The following is an 18,624-nucleotide window of genomic DNA, read 5'->3' as shown; positions in this document are numbered from 1 at the left end:
TCCTCCTCCTAACAGCACCCGATGACGTAACTGTTATGGTGGCTGTGGCCCGTTTCTGGGATAAATTTACGGCCCTATGCCTTGGAATTCGTAACAGTAAATACTGGCTCTCTGTACACAACGTAATTACTGTCTATCAATGGCAATATCTTCCGAATGGTGACAAACTTGTTTATGTGATTTTCGTCTTGTTCATCGAAGCCAATTATTTATAAGATTCATATCCTTCGGTCTCTTGGAATAATTTTACATCTTGAATAATAATCGCTTGGCTGCTGTTGCAAACAATTTATTTGATGAAAGAAGCCACATCATCAGATTAAATCCGTTAAATTATAAGAAGACTTTCGCTACTGTTCTGGTCGAATTACAACTGCAATCAATATTGAGAAATAGAGCCACTTACTTACGTGGTGAATAATGACATTAAAGTTTGCAACATGAACGGGACCGAACATTCCTTGTCTATGGATAAATGACGTAATCTGCGGATCAAAAAAATGGCTGTGAGCACTATGAGACTTAACATCTGAGGTCATCAGTCCCCTAAACTTAGAACTACTTAAACCTAACTAACCTAAGGACACCACACACATCCATGTCCGAGGCAAGATTCGAACCTGGGACCGTAGCAGTAGCGCGGTTCCGGACTGAAGCGCCTAGAACGCTCGGCCACAACGGCCGGCCATCTGCGGATCATCAAGTAAGTAGAAAGTATGGGCCGTCCCAACCTAACACGATAAAAGACCATTAATGGGCTACAACACCCAGACAAATATTAAAAATTAAATATCAAAGCTGCCGTCCGTTTGAATTCTTTGTAGGTGTTTTCAATTTTTAACTGCGGTTTCTATCACATTATTGGTCTTTTATCACATTAGGTTGAGAGGATATTTCTTGACGGTTCTTACAGTCTTTTTTTTTAATTATGCACGCTTGAGTAACCTTGCACGATCCACAAATTGCGTCACTTACCTATCGATAAGGAATGTTCGGTCCCGTCCATGTTTCAACTTCAATGCCATAATTCACCAGGTAAGTAAACTGCATTATTTCTCACTACTGATTGCAATTATAATTCGACCAAAATTCTTGCGAGTACTTTTTGTAATTTACCAGATCACAAAAAGCGGTCGCTACAATTATATATATATATATATATATATATATATATATATATATATATATATATATATATATATTCCTGGAAATGGAAAAAAGAACACATTGACACCGGTGTGTCAGACCCACCATACTTGCTCCGGACACTGCGAGAGGGCTGTACAAGCAATGATCACACGCACGGCACAGCGGACACACCAGGAACCGCGGTGTTGGCCGTCGAATGGCGCTAGCTGCGCAGCATTTGTGCACCGCCGCCGTCAGTGTCAGCCAGTTTGCCGTGGCATACGGAGCTCCATCGCAGTCTTTAACACTGGTAGCATGCCGCGACAGCGTGGACGTGAACCGTATGTGCAGTTGACGGACTTTGAGCGAGGGCGTATAGTGGGCATGCGGGAGGCCGGGTGGACGTACCGCCGAATTGCTCAACACGTGGGGCGTGAGGTCTCCACAGTACATCGATGTTGTCGCCAGTGGTCGGCGGAAGGTGCACGTGCCCGTCGACCTGGGACCGGACCGCAGCGACGCACGGATGCACGCCAAGACCGTAGGATCCTACGCAGTGCCGTAGGGGACCGCACCGCCACACACTGTTGCTCCTGGGGTATCGGCGAGGACCATTCGCAACCGTCTCCATGAAGCTGGGCTACGGTCCCGCACACCGTTAGGCCGTCTTCCGCTCACGCCCCAACATCGTGCAGCCCGCCTCCAGTGGTGTCGCGACAGGCGTGAATGGAGGGACGAATGGAGACGTGTCGTCTTCAGCGATGAGAGTCGCTTCTGCCTTGGTGCCAATGATGGTCGTATGCGTGTTTGGCGCCGTGCAGGTGAGCGCCACAATCAGGACTGCATACGACCGAGGCACACAGGGCCAACACCCGGCACCATGGTGTGGGGAGCGATCTCCTACACTGGCCGTACACCACTGGTGATCGTCGAGGGGACACTGAATAGTGCACGGTACATCCAAACCGTCATCGAACCCATCGTTCTACCATTCCTAGACCGGCAAGGGAACTTGCTTTTCCAACAAGACAATGCACGTCCGCATGTATCCCGTGCCACCCAACGTGCTCTAGAAGGTGTAAGTCAACTACCCTGGCCAGCAAGATCTCCGGATCTGTCCCCCATTGAGCATGTTTGGGACTGGATGAAGCGTCGTCTCACGCGGTCTGCACGTCCAGCACGGACGCTGGTCCAACTGAGGCGCCAGGTGGAAATGGCATGGCAAGCCGTTCCACAGGACTACATCCAGCATCTCTACGATCGTCTCCATGGGAGAATAGCAGCCTGAATTGCTGCGAAAGGTGGATATACACTGTACTAGTGCCGACATTGTGCATGCTCTGTTGCCTGTGGCTATGTGCCTGTGGTTCTGTCAGTGTGATCATGTGATGTATCTGACCCCAGGAATGTGTCAATAAAGTTTCCCCTTCCTGGGACAATGAATTCACGGTGTTCTTATTTCAATTTCCAGGAGTATATATATATATATATATATATATATATATATATATATATATATATATATATATATATATATATATATATATTACGGGAGTCGGCGAGGTGCCGCGAGTAATGAGGCTAATGAGCAGGGACACTATTACATCAGTAGTGTGTGGTATAAGTTGAGAATTTTGGCCTGACGGGAGGCGTCCTAGAGTAGCCCGCGTGGTCGTGTTGACTACTTTGATCAGATGGCGTAGTTGTCAGTGCATCTGCCTAGTAAACAGGAGACTCGGCTTCGAATCCCGGTCCTGCACAAATTTTCAACTCGCCCCATTGATATAAATCAGTGACCTCTAGCAGCTGATATATTCACTTCCTTTGTGTCTTAACAGATTTAACTTGCCGTGTTGAATAAATTATTTACAAGAGCAGTCAAGCAGTTATTATTGAAGACGTCTGTTTATTGTTGCGGTTGTGCCTCACACAAGATTGTCTGTAGTAAATAATTATATGAATTTCGCTTCTAGGACCCACGCTGTCTTCCGACGGCCATCATATCGTAGACTGATCTCAGCATGCAGCTGAAGTGTGTCGGACTGTTTGGCTGAATGTGTGCTGAACGGTGGCTGCGGTGTTGTGTTGCAGAGGCGGAGCACGAGCGTGCACACTACAGGATGCTGCCGCAGGTGCCGTCGCAGGCGAGGCCGGTGCTCAAAGACCTGGAGCAAGAGAACTGCTACCGCCTGCGCAACTTCTCCATAACCAAGAAGGGAAAAGTCATCAACGAGGGCGACACCTTTGTCAAAAGGCGCGAACGTGCTGCCGTCGGCGAGAACCCGAAGCGGTAAGTAATTTGATTTCACTTCCCTCCCTTCCATGCAGTTTACTGAGATCATTGTACTATACTAGAGCCAATGGATGATCGTAAGTTATAAACTAAATCAAGATGTACTATTACGCAGAAAAAGGCGTATGTACTGCTCGAGCGTTTGGGATCCCCATCAGGTCGGATTGAGGGAGGACATAGAAGCAATTCAGAGGCGGGCTTCTAGATTTGTTACTGGTAGGTTTGATCATCACGCGAGTGTTACGGAAATGCTTCAGGAAGTCGGGTGGGAGTCTCTAGAGGAAAGGAGGCGTTATTTTCGTGAATTGCTACTGAGGAAATTTAGAGAACCAGCTTTTGAGGCTGACTGCAGTACAATTTTACTGCCGCCAACTTACATTTCGCCGAAAGACCACAAAGATAAGATAAGAGAGATTAGGGCTCGTACAGAGGCATATTGGCAGTCATTTTTCCCTCATTCTGTTTGGGAGTGGAACAGCGAGAGAAGATGCTAGTTGTGGTACGAGGTACCCTCCGCCACGCACCGTATGGTGGATTGCGGAGTATGTATGTAGATGTAGATGTTGTGTGACCAGGTCTGATCAGGCCCCACCTGAATACTTGTAGCAAGGACAACCATTCAGTTGGTGTCTTGAACTGATTTATGCTTCTATAGATATACACTGTAGAGTGGTCTCTTGACTAATCCACTTTGCATAGTTTTTTATTTGATGCTGTTTTTATTCTGTTATCCAGCTGAAGGGAATAATTTGTACTGACTACATACAGGGGATAGTCAAAATAATGTGAACAGTGGTAGTAATGGGATGGTTGTGCTTGACGGTCAACAACGCAGGTAAGGCACGTGTCGGGCTGGACTGTGCGTCTTTAGTGCGGACTAGGCATCAGTGCAGCTTGTTTACGAGTAGTGCACACTTCGTATTTGCATTCAGAATCAGTGGTCGATGTGCAATGGAAGACTTAACAGAGTTCCAAAGAGGGTATATTGTGGGGGCCCGACTAGCTGGAGCATCAGTAACCAAGACAGCCAAATTATTGAATGTTTCAAGAGCAACTGTTTCATCAGTCATGACAGCCTACACAAAACATGGAAATAAACCATCGTGTAAACGTAATAGAGGGCGAAAATCAAAACTGAATGACAGAGATCGTCGTACGCTAACACGAATCGTGTCAAAACAACACAAAACAACGGCGGCTAAAGTGACTGCAGAGCTCAATGGCCGTCTTCAAGACCCCGTATCTATCGACACTGACAGTCGGAAACTCCATAAAGCGAATATTCATGGACGAGCTGCTATACTGGAACCATTAGCGACAACAACCAACACAAAGAAGCGTAAAACATGGAGTCAGGGGCATAAATCCTGGACGACTGATCAGTGGAAACATGTCATACGGTCCAACGAGTCCACGTTTCCGTTATTTCCAACATCGAGCAGGGTTTACGTCTGGTGAACGGCAAAAGAAGCCTATAATTCTGATTGCTTCGAGCAGGGTTTACGTCTGGTGAACGGCAAAAGAAGCCTATAATTCTGATTGCTTAATTCCAACGCTTCAGCATGGAGGTGGAAGTGCGATGGTGTGGGCAGCCATATCATGGTATTTCGCTGGTCCCATCACTACTCTCACAGGTCGTGTTACAGCCAACGATTAGGTGAACATTTTAGGTGCTCAGGTACATGCCATGATTCAGATTTTGTTCCCAACAATGATGCTATATATCAGAACAGTAATGCTCCCATTCACACATCCAGGACAGTACAATCGTGGTATCTACATTTACATCTACATCTACGTGACTACTCTGCTACTCACAATAGAGTGCCTGACAGAGGTTTCAACGAACCACCTTCAAGCTGTCTCTCTACCGTTCCATTTCCCAACGGCACGTGGGGAAAGCGAGCACTTAAATTTTTCTGTGTGAGCCCTTATTTCTCATATTTTATCGTGATGATCATTTCTCCCTATGCAGGCGGGTGCCAACAGAATGTTTTCGCAATCGCAGGAAAAACTGGTGATTGAAATTTCATGAGAAGATCCCGTCGCAACTAAAAACGCCTTTGTTTTAATGATTGCCGTTCCAATTCACGTATCATGTCTGTGGCACTATCTCACCTACTTCGCGATAATACAAAACGAGGTGCCCTTCTTTGTACTTTTTCGATGTCAACCGTCAGTCCCATCTGATGCGGATCCCACAACGCACAGCAATACTCCAGAATAGGGCGGACAAGCGTGGCGTAAACAGTCTCTTTAGTAGACCTGTTGCACCTTCTAAGTGTTCTGCCAATGAATCACAGTATTTGGTTGGCTCTACTCACATCATTATCTATGTGATCGTTCGAATTTAGGGTATTTGTAACTGCAATCCCTAAGTATTTAGTTGAATTTACAGCCTTCAGATTTGTGTGACTTATCGCGTAACCGAAATTTAGCGGATTTCTTTTAGTACACATGTGAATAACTTCACACTTTTCTTTATTCAGGGTCAACTGCCACTTTTCGCACCATACAGATATCTTATCTAAATCATTTTGCAATTCGTTTTGGTTATCTGATGGCTTTACAAGACGATAAGTGACAGCATCCTCTGTAAACAATCTAAGACGACTACTCAGATTGTCTCCTATGTCGTTAATACAGATCAGGAACAATAGATGGCCTATAGCACTTCCTTGGGGAACGCCGGATATTATTTCTGTTTCACTCAATGACTTTCCGTCTGTTACTACGAACTGTGACTTTTCTGACAGGAAGTCAGGAATCCAGACCCACAACTGAGGCGATAATCCATAGGCACGCAGTTTGGTTATAAGACGCTTGTGAGGAACGGTATCGAAAGCCATCTGGAAATCTAAAAATATGGAATCAATTTGACATCCCCTGTCGATAGCACTCATTACTTCATGAGTATAAAGAGCTAGTTGTGTTTCGCAGGACCGATATTTTATGAATCCATGCTGACTACGTGTCAATAAATCGTTTCCTTCGAGGTACTTCATAATGTTCGGATACAGTATATGTTTCAAAACCCTACTGCAAATCGACGTTAGTGATATGGGCCTGCAACTCAACAGATTACTCCTACTTCCCTTTTTGGGCATTGGTGTGACCTGAGCAATTTTCCTGTCTTTAGGTACGGATCTTTCTGTGAGCGAGCGGTTGTATATAATTGCTAAATATGGAGCTATTGTAGCAGCATACTTTGAGAGGAACCTGACTGGTGAAAATGAAATGAGCGTACGGCATTGTGGGCCGGGAGTCCCCCATTCGGGGAAGTTCGGCCGCCGAGGGCAAGTACTTATTGCATTCGACTCCACCTTGGGCGACTTGCGCGCTGGAGATGGGGATAAAATGATGATGACAACAACACAACATCCAGTCGCTGAGCGGAGAAAATCTCCTGCCCAGTCGGGAATCGAACCCGGGCCCCTTGACGTGGTAGACGGTAACGCTACCGCTACGCTACGGAGGCGGACACACGATTGGTAGTCTATCTGGACCGGAAGCCTAGCTTTTATTAAGTGATTTAAGCTACTTTGCGACACCGATGATATCTATTTCTATGTTTCTCGTCTTGGCAGTTGTTCTTCATTGGAATTCAGGATTATTTACTTTTTTTCTTTTGTGAGGAGCATGCAACTGAACTGCAGCGTGTTTCCTGGCCAACAAAGTCCCCGGATTTGAACGTTATCGAACCCTTGTGGGCGGTATTGGAGAGCACATCCCGGAGCAGATTTCTTCCTCCCTCGTCACTACAGGAGACATAAAATTCAACTGGAGACTATACAATCATTATGTACCAGTATTCCAAGAAGAATCGCAGCTGCATTACGGGCAAATGTGGGTCCAACCCCTTATTAATAAACCATTCCCAAGTAAATATAGGTGTTCACATTATCTTGCCTAACTCCTGTATATCAGTGACAAAAATTTCAGTTGAGTGGGGTAGTTGCATAAAAAATAAAAGGATTTGGCGTACCAGGAACTGAATTAAAACACATTACAACTGCTTTTTTCCGTAAGATTTATCACAACTAATTTGATTATAGTTTCCCTTTATAAGATTTATTCTGAAACCCTTTCCATCACATACTGAGACTGAAAGAAAACAATGAAATATCAGTTATATCTCAGGGCACTTACCTGAATGATAGCTCTAGCTTTGACGCGAACAGAACATTCGTTACCAGACACTGAAGGGAGTGATTTGATGAATGACATAACCAAAGCTTATAGTCATAATGGAGTATGGTGTTTTCATTTTGCTACGTGCACATTTACACTGGTATTTCATCATTAGGTTGCTCTAGAAAGCGTGCTCAGTATTCATCAGCTAGTGTTTTATCCTTTGCAAATTATAGTATAAAATCCTTCCTGCATATCGTTTGCTAGAACCTTCCTTTTTTTTCTATAGGGCCACCATCCTTCACTTGCTGTTTTTATTATTTTTTTCATTTCTTTCACATATTTTGATAGCCACATCTCATTAACGTTCCTGTCTAGCGCAAATCTTACATGTAGCTATTTCTTCGCGTAAGTTGATCCTTTTTTTTCTTCTTCTTCTTCTTCTTCTTCTTCTTCTTCTGACATGCCTACGGCGTCAGCTGTTACGTGCTTATCAATTGCCAGTTCTTAATACTTTATTATATAATTCTGCGTTTTCATCTGTGCTTGCAGTTTTCAGACGAGCTTCCCTCGTACCAAGCACTTTTCATCTCAGTCTCCCCTTCATTAATTGATGAAAAATGTGAGGCAGATTCCTTAATTCCTTATAACCCCTTGCCGAGATATTCGAATTTCCGTCGGTCACATCTCTCGTTCTGAGGAAGAGCGATTGAAATACCCATCCGGACATCCTGATTTATGATTTTCGAATATCTGTTTGACCACTAGGTTATTACTATCATGTTATGAGCTAGTATAACATTCCATTAACACGAACGTCATACTTGTAAAGTCGAGATTTTTCTCAGGTCAGAATATTTTGGTATTATACAGTAAATCAACCTACCATACGAACACCAACAATTACCCCCGTTGGAATTCTTTTATCTCCGACATAAAGCACTCACAACTACACAGGACATCACTCTGACCATTACTGACACTTGCAACGTATTGAGAATATTGCGCAGGTGCCGTTCGTGGTCAAATACAACAGCGCAACCTGCAGGATTGGTTAGAATCTGCATTTGTGTTCTAACGTGCTTTTCCTGCAGTGTTTCCATATTTTTGTCCAATCCTTGAATGCCTAATTACTACTGAGTAGTCGAATCTACACATTCTCACTGGCTACTCCTAGCAAAAAGTATATTTTATTCAAAATTTTTCTCACGTTAATTGTATTCATGGTGTGATGCCGTACGAACAATACCATGTGCCAAGTTGACGAGTGTCTTTGGACTATGTTCGCTTATTATACCCCTAAGAACCACGGCCTCGACACGTTTCTGAATAGCAGTTCCACATACACACACCAAAACCGAGACGTTTCAACGCATATGCTTTACTTCTTACACCTCTGCATGTATATACAGGAGACAGTCCTTCACTTTTGCTGGCTTTGTTAAAAATTCTTCAGTTAAAAATGTAGTGCTGTCAGCATACACAGCAATATCAGAATAGTAGGAATTCCATTTTGAGAAAGATAGAAACCGCAATAAGTACACAATTGATACGGAAATTGTTTGTCTCTTTTGTGGTAAAAACACGAGATCAGGTGTTGGGTTCGCGAGCGGTGGCAAATATTTGCAGCTATATGCATTCAGAGCGACACGAAGTACAAAACGTCTGTAACAAAACAATGGCAGTAGCAACTTAACTTCAAGATAAGATATATTTCATACCGTTTTCAAGAAATACAACTTTAAAATACCTGCATTATTTGCAAAAACTAAACTTTTGGCAGCCTATAGGTGTACCATAATGACAAACTATCTCATAATGTCACCTTAAGGTAACGCAAAGTTTTAAGAGTGTTTCTGGGCAGGCTTTCTGCTGTCAAAAGCACTTAAACCAGTATTACCTATAAACTTACTGCATGGCGGCAAGGATTCCTCCACTTTTGGAGCTTGTCAATGTCGTAACTCGTGCAGTGTCGGTAGATTCGATTGCAGCCAACCACCACCTTGCGGTTATTTCAGTGAAGACGGTCGCTCCTCTTTCACGTGACTGCACCTGCTTTTACCCACCCTATCTCCACGTACCGCATGCTCTTTTTTTACATCGCTAGATACGTCACCACTTGTCGCAGCTGTGCAGTGCCTGTGTACTGAATCGGAAAGAATCTAAAGCGTATCACGCTACTTTCCCTAGATCTAGATTGGTCCCTTCCATCCCTATCCCAGGAAAAAAGTTAACTTTATTATTTTATGAAAACTCGGAATCACACTGCAAAACTCTTCTCAGTTTAACATATCTAATTCAAATTTTGCCATTCTAATTCGGCACTAATAGCATTAACTATTTCCTTGTTTTCGACGAATCTCTTGTTTCTTCGGCGTTCTCTTCCATTCTGAGAGAGAGTCTCGATAAACTTTCTAAAGGCATTCGAAGGCTTTTGAAAATATCAGTACAGTGATATAACCCTTATTATTTTTATACGCTATTACAGTACCAGTGTTGTTCAGAAGTATGATGCAATGTTCCTTCCAACGTGCATGCATGTCCGAAGGAACGGGCACTGCGTCGACTATAGCCGTTATGAAATATTTTAAATATATTCGCAGCTTCGAATGTGGCCAACCATCGCCTGTGTAACTGAATGACGACAGTGAAAATTTGTGCCGGACCGGGACTCAAATCGAGATTTCCTACTTTACGCGAGCGGTCGCCTTACCATTAGGCAATCCGAGCACGACTCACGGCCAGACTCACACTTCCACATCTCGTCAAACATCTGTCTATGACCTGTACTCGTATATCCATTATGTATATTTCCGTACGGGGGAGACATTTTCATTGAAAGTCGCTTGCCCGGTGTTGGCGGGTAAATACGGTATTGCAGTGCCTGTGTTGTTCCAAAGTGCCGTGCAATGTTTATCTGCCGACACTGGGCAAGCAGCTTTCAATTAAAATATCTCCCCTATACGGGAATGCACATAATGGATGTGTGAGTACAGTTTGTAGACACATGGTTGACGACATATGGAAGTTTGCGTCCTGCCCTAATTCGTACTCGGATAACCTAATGGTAAGGCGACTGCACGCGTTGAAAATTTTTCCAAGAATTTGCGAGAAATGTGCTAAAATTGAAGGTCAAGGTGGCCGGAAACAGCTATTTTGGCGTGAACCCCTTTGCATCGTTGTATGAAGCCTTTCAGTTGTTTACTTGCTTCCACAAAAGCTTTTCGCTTAAATGGCAGTACTTACACAACTGAAATATTTTCATCCAGCGCTTTCGGATGCAATCCAGGGTAACATTTAGTTCTGTTTGCAAAAAACAAAATAAAGGGGAGTCAAAAGAAACCGAGACAGATGGATATTTATTATTTCAAAATTAATCGCCCCTCTGTAAGATGATATGGTCAGTGTTTTCATGGAAAAATGTTTGCGGTTGTCTATGGAATCATGATTTTACCCAGGCGTGTACTCTTCATACAAAGATAATCAACGGCCACGACTGTCTTTCTTCAGCGCTCCAAAAGTATGGGAAACGCATCGGGAGAGATTGGGAATATTTGGAGAATATGTAATAACTTCTTAGAGAAACTTCTGCAGCTTTATCGAAACAAACTTGGCAATATGTAGGCGGGTGTTTTGTTGGCAGCTTGTTTGGAGTACGTTGCAGAAATTTTTTTTAGGAAGTCCTTACACGTCCTCTAGACACTCCCGATCTCTCCCCATGCGATTTCCATATTTTTGGAGCCCTGAAGAAAGACACTTGCGGGCGTCGATTTGCTTCGGACAAAGAAGTGCTCACCTGTGTACAGTCATGATCCCGCAGGCCAATGCAAACATTTTTTCCGTGAAGGCATTGTCCATCTTATCTCACAGAGAGATATGTGGCGATTACTTTTGAAATAATACACAGTTTACTTACTTTTTCCGTGTGTCTCGTATCTTGTTGCTGCGTATAGCAACAGAGCCTGCCATGAGGGCCACATTTGGCGTTGTTTATATTGTAATAGCCGATTCCGGCCGCCTTGCTTTTCAATTTTAGCAACTTTCTCGGATATTTTTGCACAGAGATTCAACGCCAACATTATTGGACGCTATATCACCGTAGTTGTCTTTCCAAGAGCTTTCGAATGACCTTAAGCGAAGTATATCGTTTCATTCTTTTAAAAAAGTTCTTGCTTCGGTATCTCCGTTGACACAAGAATTACAAGTGTTATTCACAGAATAAAATTACTTGCTTGCCATGATTTTCTTGAAATCACCGTTACGTCAACTTAAACAACTCAAGAAATAAAAGAGGTGTTACGTCATATAGTACTCACCCTGATTACAAATATGCTATCTTAGGAGTCCGATATTTGTGTCACCATCATCATCATCATCAGTCAATTCAATCATTTGATGATGTGGCCTCTTCGATTTGTGGATTCAGGTAGGTTTTCAGAAGTCTTCTCCAAGTGGGGCGGTCTTGGGCAGTTCTCTGCCAGGTGTTACCAGCGATCTTCTTGATGTCTTTGTCCCATCTGTCTGGTGGTCTTCCTTTAGGCCTCCGGTGCTCTCTCGGACTCCACTCCAGTACTAGCTTCGTCCATCTGTTGTCTTTTCTTCTTGCAACGTGGCCAGCCCACTGCCATTTCAAGGAACCTACTCTCTCTAAGATGTCATTAACCTTCGTCACAGACCGCATATCATCTGTCCTTTTCCTGTCCTTTCTTGTATAGCCCAGCATTGATCTCTCCATGGCTCTCTGTGCTGTCCTAAGTTTCCCTTTTGCCAATGAGTTCAGTGTCCAAGTCTCGCAGCCATACGTCATCACAGGAAGAGCGCATTGATCAAATACTGCTTTCTTAAGATTTACTGGCATTTTTGATCTGAATACTTTTGAATTCTTCCCAAATGCTTGCCAGCCAAGCTTGATGCGTCGATAGATTTCTGGCCTTATGTCTCCCTTCATATTTATAATCTGGCCAAGGTACACATATTCACTGACCTCTTCTAGTAGACTGTCCTTGACTTTCACATCTCCAGCTGGGACCCATTTGTTGGATATTACTTTTGTTTTGGAAAGGTTCATGTTCAAGCCAACCAGCTGACATTCCGATATGTAACAAAAACTAATCTTATTGCAAGAAGGAGTGAACATTCACAAACGTCATGCAAACATAAATTTCACCATTCTTTTGCACATGGAACGCCATTGCGCTTTGAAATTTTTCATGTACTTGTGGTAGGACACCTTGATGCACATTGCGCGTTCCTCAGAAATTAACGTATTGGGAACTATACCAGCAGGAAGAGCATTGCTTTCATAAAAATTGCAAACAAGTGCTATACACGCATATTCTTTGTGTGTAAACATGTACGGTATTCTCTTAAATGCTGTTAATACCACAGACTGTCCGTTTTAAGCTCCCGTCTCGTGTGATTCACCTAACAGGGTTCTGAAACTGTCGACACTGGGGCGTATGAATAAAAAGGAGAACGTGGTTTACTCTCGGAATTTCGGAGAACATTCTCTTGTGAATAAAGCGAGCTTGAGAATATACTTCACTTAAGAATGTTTCCAGCTTGAGTAAAAGGCGAGGGAAGTTACACAACGCGGAGAACATTCTCCGATGGCGTGTGAACAAAACTAGTATAGCTTCTCACACGTGAAAAACATTCTCTGTTTTTTTTACGTGAGTTGTGTAGCATAGATCGAGTTGAGTAAGTTCTATTGAGGTTAAATATTATCTAGTAGCTCGGAAGGCAATAAAAGATATACGTAGCCTGAAGAAATACTGAAGAGAGAAACTATGGAAGTTTAAACATTTTAAACAATGAAAATATTTTTTGGATGGCGAAAATCATGAAAATAATGAAAGAAAGTGGAGTGAGCTTTCAAACGAAGCGAAAATGAGAACATTTTTGTGCTATTTAGCAGACCCAGGTTTTCAGAACGGTGTAGAACATTTAGGTATACACCAGATGACTGTGTCACTGACGTTTTCAGATGTTCTTCATCATGTTCCTCACAGCATTAATCTTTTTATTTGCAATTTTAAAAATAAGCAGACGGATCAAAGAAATTAAAAACTGGTTTATTACCAATCTAGCTTTCTGTTTCTAATAAACCACGGGCGACCGCATAAGTACCTGAGGAGCGAGTGGACCATTACGCGTCATATTTAATCAAAATATCTCGTATTAAAAACTCTGAGAGAGTTCCGGTTTGGAGTAGATGGAAATGCAATATATTCTTAAGATTTCGTTCGCAAAATGTGTTCACCTATCTTCAATACCAAAAAAGTTTCACCCATGTTGAAAACTCGGTAACATGATCAGAAAATCCATTTTCGTAAAATGTCCGTAATTGTCTTAATAATTTGTTGCCGCACATGAAACTAAAATCGAAATTTAGTGCAAATCTTCCAGAACACATTGATACAATTTCCGTATTTGTACATTGAATAGCTTGCCTATTTGAGCGAGTTGAATGAAATTAATATTACGCGTGTGTTCTGCGCCGGACCTGACGGACGACACATACCGAGAACCTTCAGAGGCTCAAGGGGAGGTAGTAAGAAAGAGCTTCCTCGTCAGAGAATATGCTTCGAATTTTTTATTCATAGGAAACTGAGAACTTTCTCAGAGAATATTCTTTTGCTCTGCGAATCTTCTCCGGAGAATGTTCTCTTTTTTATTCATACAATCCATTGCTCCCTGCAGTATCAAACCTCATCCTGAGACAACTTGTATTTAAGGCTTGAGGCACGTTTCTTCTCGTTTGTGGGACGTGCAATGTATGTGTCGACAACTGTGCCGGGTTGCGGCTCCTTGAATAAGCATAGCCTTGGAAGCAGCAGGTTGTCGGCTGGATGATACCGCAGAGACCGTATCTCGTCGCAGAATGAGGAAAGACAGCGACCAGAGGACGCCCTGGACGGCCGTCGCTAGCGCAGCGCAGCCCACTGCGGCTACGGCACTCTCGGGCCCCGTTAGTGCTTTTCGCTGACCGTAGCTGTTCTGGTTGTCTCTCTAATGGAAACCACTGACCTGTTGCTGCCCTCCTCCCACCCCGAGTAACAGCTATTTTCTGTAGGCGCTACCACCATTTGTCTCCGTGGAGTTGGCACCAACAATTCTTGGGTAGTTACACCGAGAATCGTTGAAACTGTTAAAAATTATAAAATCATACGTAATCTTTTATCTCGAACAAAATAACATTCTGAAATGGCTACCGGGAAGAATCCCGAAAACAAAATACTGCAGTAGAGAACTGCATCATGCAAGGCCCAGCTGTACTTGTATTTCGACAACTGATTTAGGTCACACTCTGATCATCCTCGGGCCATCTTTACCAAGGGAGAACAATTACATATAAAGTGCGCTCGTATGCATTCATTATATGCAGAGTGTCACTTATAAACTCAACACTTGTACTTAAAAAGGACACATTGCACTTTGCATTCCACAATTGCTGTTACTAATAAAAATTTTGAAATTCTTCATTTTCGTGCAGCTTGCGATACAACAACCATATACTTCTGTCTTCCAAAGTGAACAATCAACTTGCGGGCGCTAAAGACTACACTGTTGAGCGCCCATAACACCATATCCATCCATCTATCTATCTATCCACAGTCAACTTGCTTTGAGGAATCCCAGATTTTACTGCTGAACTGTTTTATGAGACGAATTGGTGTTTGTAACTATTCTACCACTGAAACGGAGCCAGACATTTTCTTTAATTACAGCTAACTCAATTCACCCCCTGTTGCATGGTCAACATATTTTTAGTCCAGAAGATTTGTTTCGTATATGAACTCAGGTGTAAGTCATTTTTGTAACCGAAAGCTACTCCTTATTTGCACGAACTGTGACCTTCATAACTTTGGTATTTTCTTGAATCTAGCTAGTAATTAATCTTTACATAATATGTCCGTACCCAGCTTTGATTTGGAAATTCTATTTGGACTACCATAAGGACTTCGAGTTTTTTCACTCTTATACATATTTCTTTTCTTATCCACCATGCCGTTGACTTTAGCATCCTCAAACACAACAATATCAGAAATTGAGTTCGCCTTGGTGCAAAACACCTTGTTATTTGTTTATTTCCCAAACTAGTTTCGGCGTCAAATATCACCAACGTCAATGTTTTTTTTTAAATCTAAAACATGCAGAAAATAGCATAGTTATACAAACACAGTAACACATTATTACATTTTTACGGTTTGTTTTTTGAAACATAGGTTTCTATGGATACGTTCATACTACCTTCTTTATTGTATGTTATGGCACGTTTTGAGAATTATTGTCGCTGGAATGAGATTTTCACTCTGCAGCGGAGTGTGCGCTGATATGAAACTTCCTGGCAGATTAAAACTGTGTGCCCGACCGAGACTCGAACTCGGGACCTTTGCCTTTCGCGGGCAAGTGCTCTACCACCTGAGCTACCGAAGCACGACTCACGATCCGTACTCACAGCTTTACTTCCGCCAGTACCTCGTCTCCTACCTTCCAAACTTTACAGAAGCTCTCCTGCGAACCTTGCAGAACTGGCACTCCTGAAAGAAAGGATATTGCGGAGACATGGCTTAGCCACAGCCTGGGGGATGTTTCGAGAATGAGATTTTCACTCTGCAGCGGAGTGTGCGCTGATATGAAACTTCCTGGCAGATTAAAACTGTGTGCCCGACCGAGACTCGAACTCGAGACCTTTGCCTTTCGCGGGCAAGTGCTCTACCAACTGAGCTACCGAAGCACGACTCACGCCCGGTCTCCTGCGAAGAGAGAGCTTCTGTAAAGTTTGGAAGGTAGGAGACGAGGTACTGGCGGAAGTAAAGCTGTGAGTACCGGGCGTCAGTCGTGCTTCGGTAGCTCAGTTGGTAGAGCACTTGCCCGCGAAAGGCAAAGGTCCCGAGTTCGAGTCTCGGTCGGGCACACAGTTTTAATCTGCCAGGAAGTTTCATTATTGTCGCTGTTTGCGGCATATTTTCTGTGCTTTTTTCTGTTGCCGTTTTTTCTCAGCGTACATTAAGCCATTTGCAACTGTGTGAGCGGCTGTTAGTAAACAAATACTAAAAGGTGAACTTAGTATGTCAGCCATATACACTTGGGGTTGCGGTAATGTTGTGGAATCCAGTTTTCGGTGTGTACTGGGCTGTTAGCTATTCGTGTACTACCGTTCGTTGGACGGCATGTAGCTGATTCTATACACAGAAAAACAAAACTTTCGCACTTTGTTTATAATCACGAACATTACGCCATCTTGCTGTTCGCGTGTGTCGCGAGAGGTGTATCGCATGTTGCGAGAAGGCTAAGAAAACTGTAGCGGGATTTACGACGACTTCTGTTCCTTATTTATGTATCTGTATGTGATGGGGAAGTGGTTCTTTGGCGTGCGTGTGCTTTCTGTTCTGTGTCAGTTCTCACAGAGCTATAAAGAATGTGTTGTTGCTAAGTGTTGTGTTTTCGTTTATTACATTTTTCCCTTCCAGTACATACAGGAGGATACATTTCGAGTACTAAACAACGTGGCTAACGAGGTATCACAAAACGTTCTCTTGGAATATCTGAGGGACAACCGTGAGTAATGACAAATAATAAAATGTATCCCAGTACCTCAATCCCATACCGCCTGGGCGTGGATAGGCCGACTGCCGTTACAGTTGAAATCCGCCACGTCCAGGATTAGGGGAATTGGAGTACAACAACACCGAATTAGACAACGCACCGGAATTGCCGTAGATTAGATTTTTCTAGTAAGTAGAACTTAGACACCGGGTAATAAACAATAGGAACCTGCAGCGGAATAGTCAAGACATCTTGGGAGTGCCCAGTGTCAGGGGCACCCTCACCAGGATTAACTCAGTGGGCAAGGCCGTGCGAAGTAGGTTTGTAGCCGACTGGCACACCTGTAACGCTGCAGGTAGTCTAGAGGTTTGTTTTCTAAGTATACCACTGGAGTAAATAGGCAAATATCAATAGCAATGTACCTTGCCCATTGTAAATAACACTACTTGTAGTTAATTGTAAACTAGCTGGAAAAAAACCATTGTAATAATTTTAGGACCCACTAATTGCATAAGGTAGTGGTTTATAATACATAATAAAAGAATACGAATAAAGAATTGAAAAAAAACACAAATCTGTATGAGGGCGTTCCACGTAACGTGGCAGAATCTAAGTTCAATACTGCCCGCTGCCATGAGTGTGGGAAACTAAACACCACAACATTCCGCCTATCACCGAGCGCGCGGCGTGATACCAAGATACCAACCAAAAATATGCAACGAGACACACACTCCATTCTGTCGGATTAACGGACTCTCCCCTTAATCCTGACTGTCGCATACTGGATGCTAATTAAGATCGCTTCACTTGCGTGTCGTCGTTCTGAATTTTGTGACTGAAACAGAAGATCTTAGTTTGCTACCTCCACCTCACACCTGACATGACTGAACATATTAAGAAGCCGTCCCCAAAATTTTAGATACAGATCTGTTCAAGACCCTTGTAAAATAACATACATCATAGGACTTTTAGATGTCTTGTACCGTAGGAAGCAAGGGAGAGGATGTTGCTACGGTTGGCCAGTATCCTCTTTCTGCAACACAAATGCACACATGGATTAATACGGATCTTTATTTACTTGTACTGGATACTCAACTTGAATAGAGCCCACGTGTTGTGGTACAACCTCATCAGCGATAGTCCTCTTCCAGACACTATCGGAAATCTTGCTATATCACGGTTGTGATCGCTATGTGCTATCGCAGCCTGCTATAACTACACCCACTCAGAGTGGACTGACAGACGCCATCTGGATACCGAGTCAGTGACTGAGTGAGGTCCTCCGGTCAGCGGCGGCGGGCTAAATACTGACTGTCGAGAGGGCGTTGGCGGCATGTTGCTTGCGAGTCTGTCTCTGGCTTCTCTCATGATAGGTGGGCTTGATCGAGCGCCTACCATCGATCTTCGCCCTATATCTTCGCCGACTGGTGTGCTGGCGACAGCTTACGCCAGCACAGAACTAACCTAACTAAACCACATAATGCACTCCCAAAATCATTGTTTATATTTTTCTCATAACT

This window comes from Schistocerca nitens, chromosome 3 (assembly GCF_023898315.1).
Source record: "Schistocerca nitens isolate TAMUIC-IGC-003100 chromosome 3, iqSchNite1.1, whole genome shotgun sequence".
NCBI classification, from domain to species: domain Eukaryota; kingdom Metazoa; phylum Arthropoda; class Insecta; order Orthoptera; family Acrididae; genus Schistocerca; species Schistocerca nitens.
The sequence above is the reverse complement of the archived record's forward strand: the minus strand, read 5'-3'. Positions refer to the sequence as shown.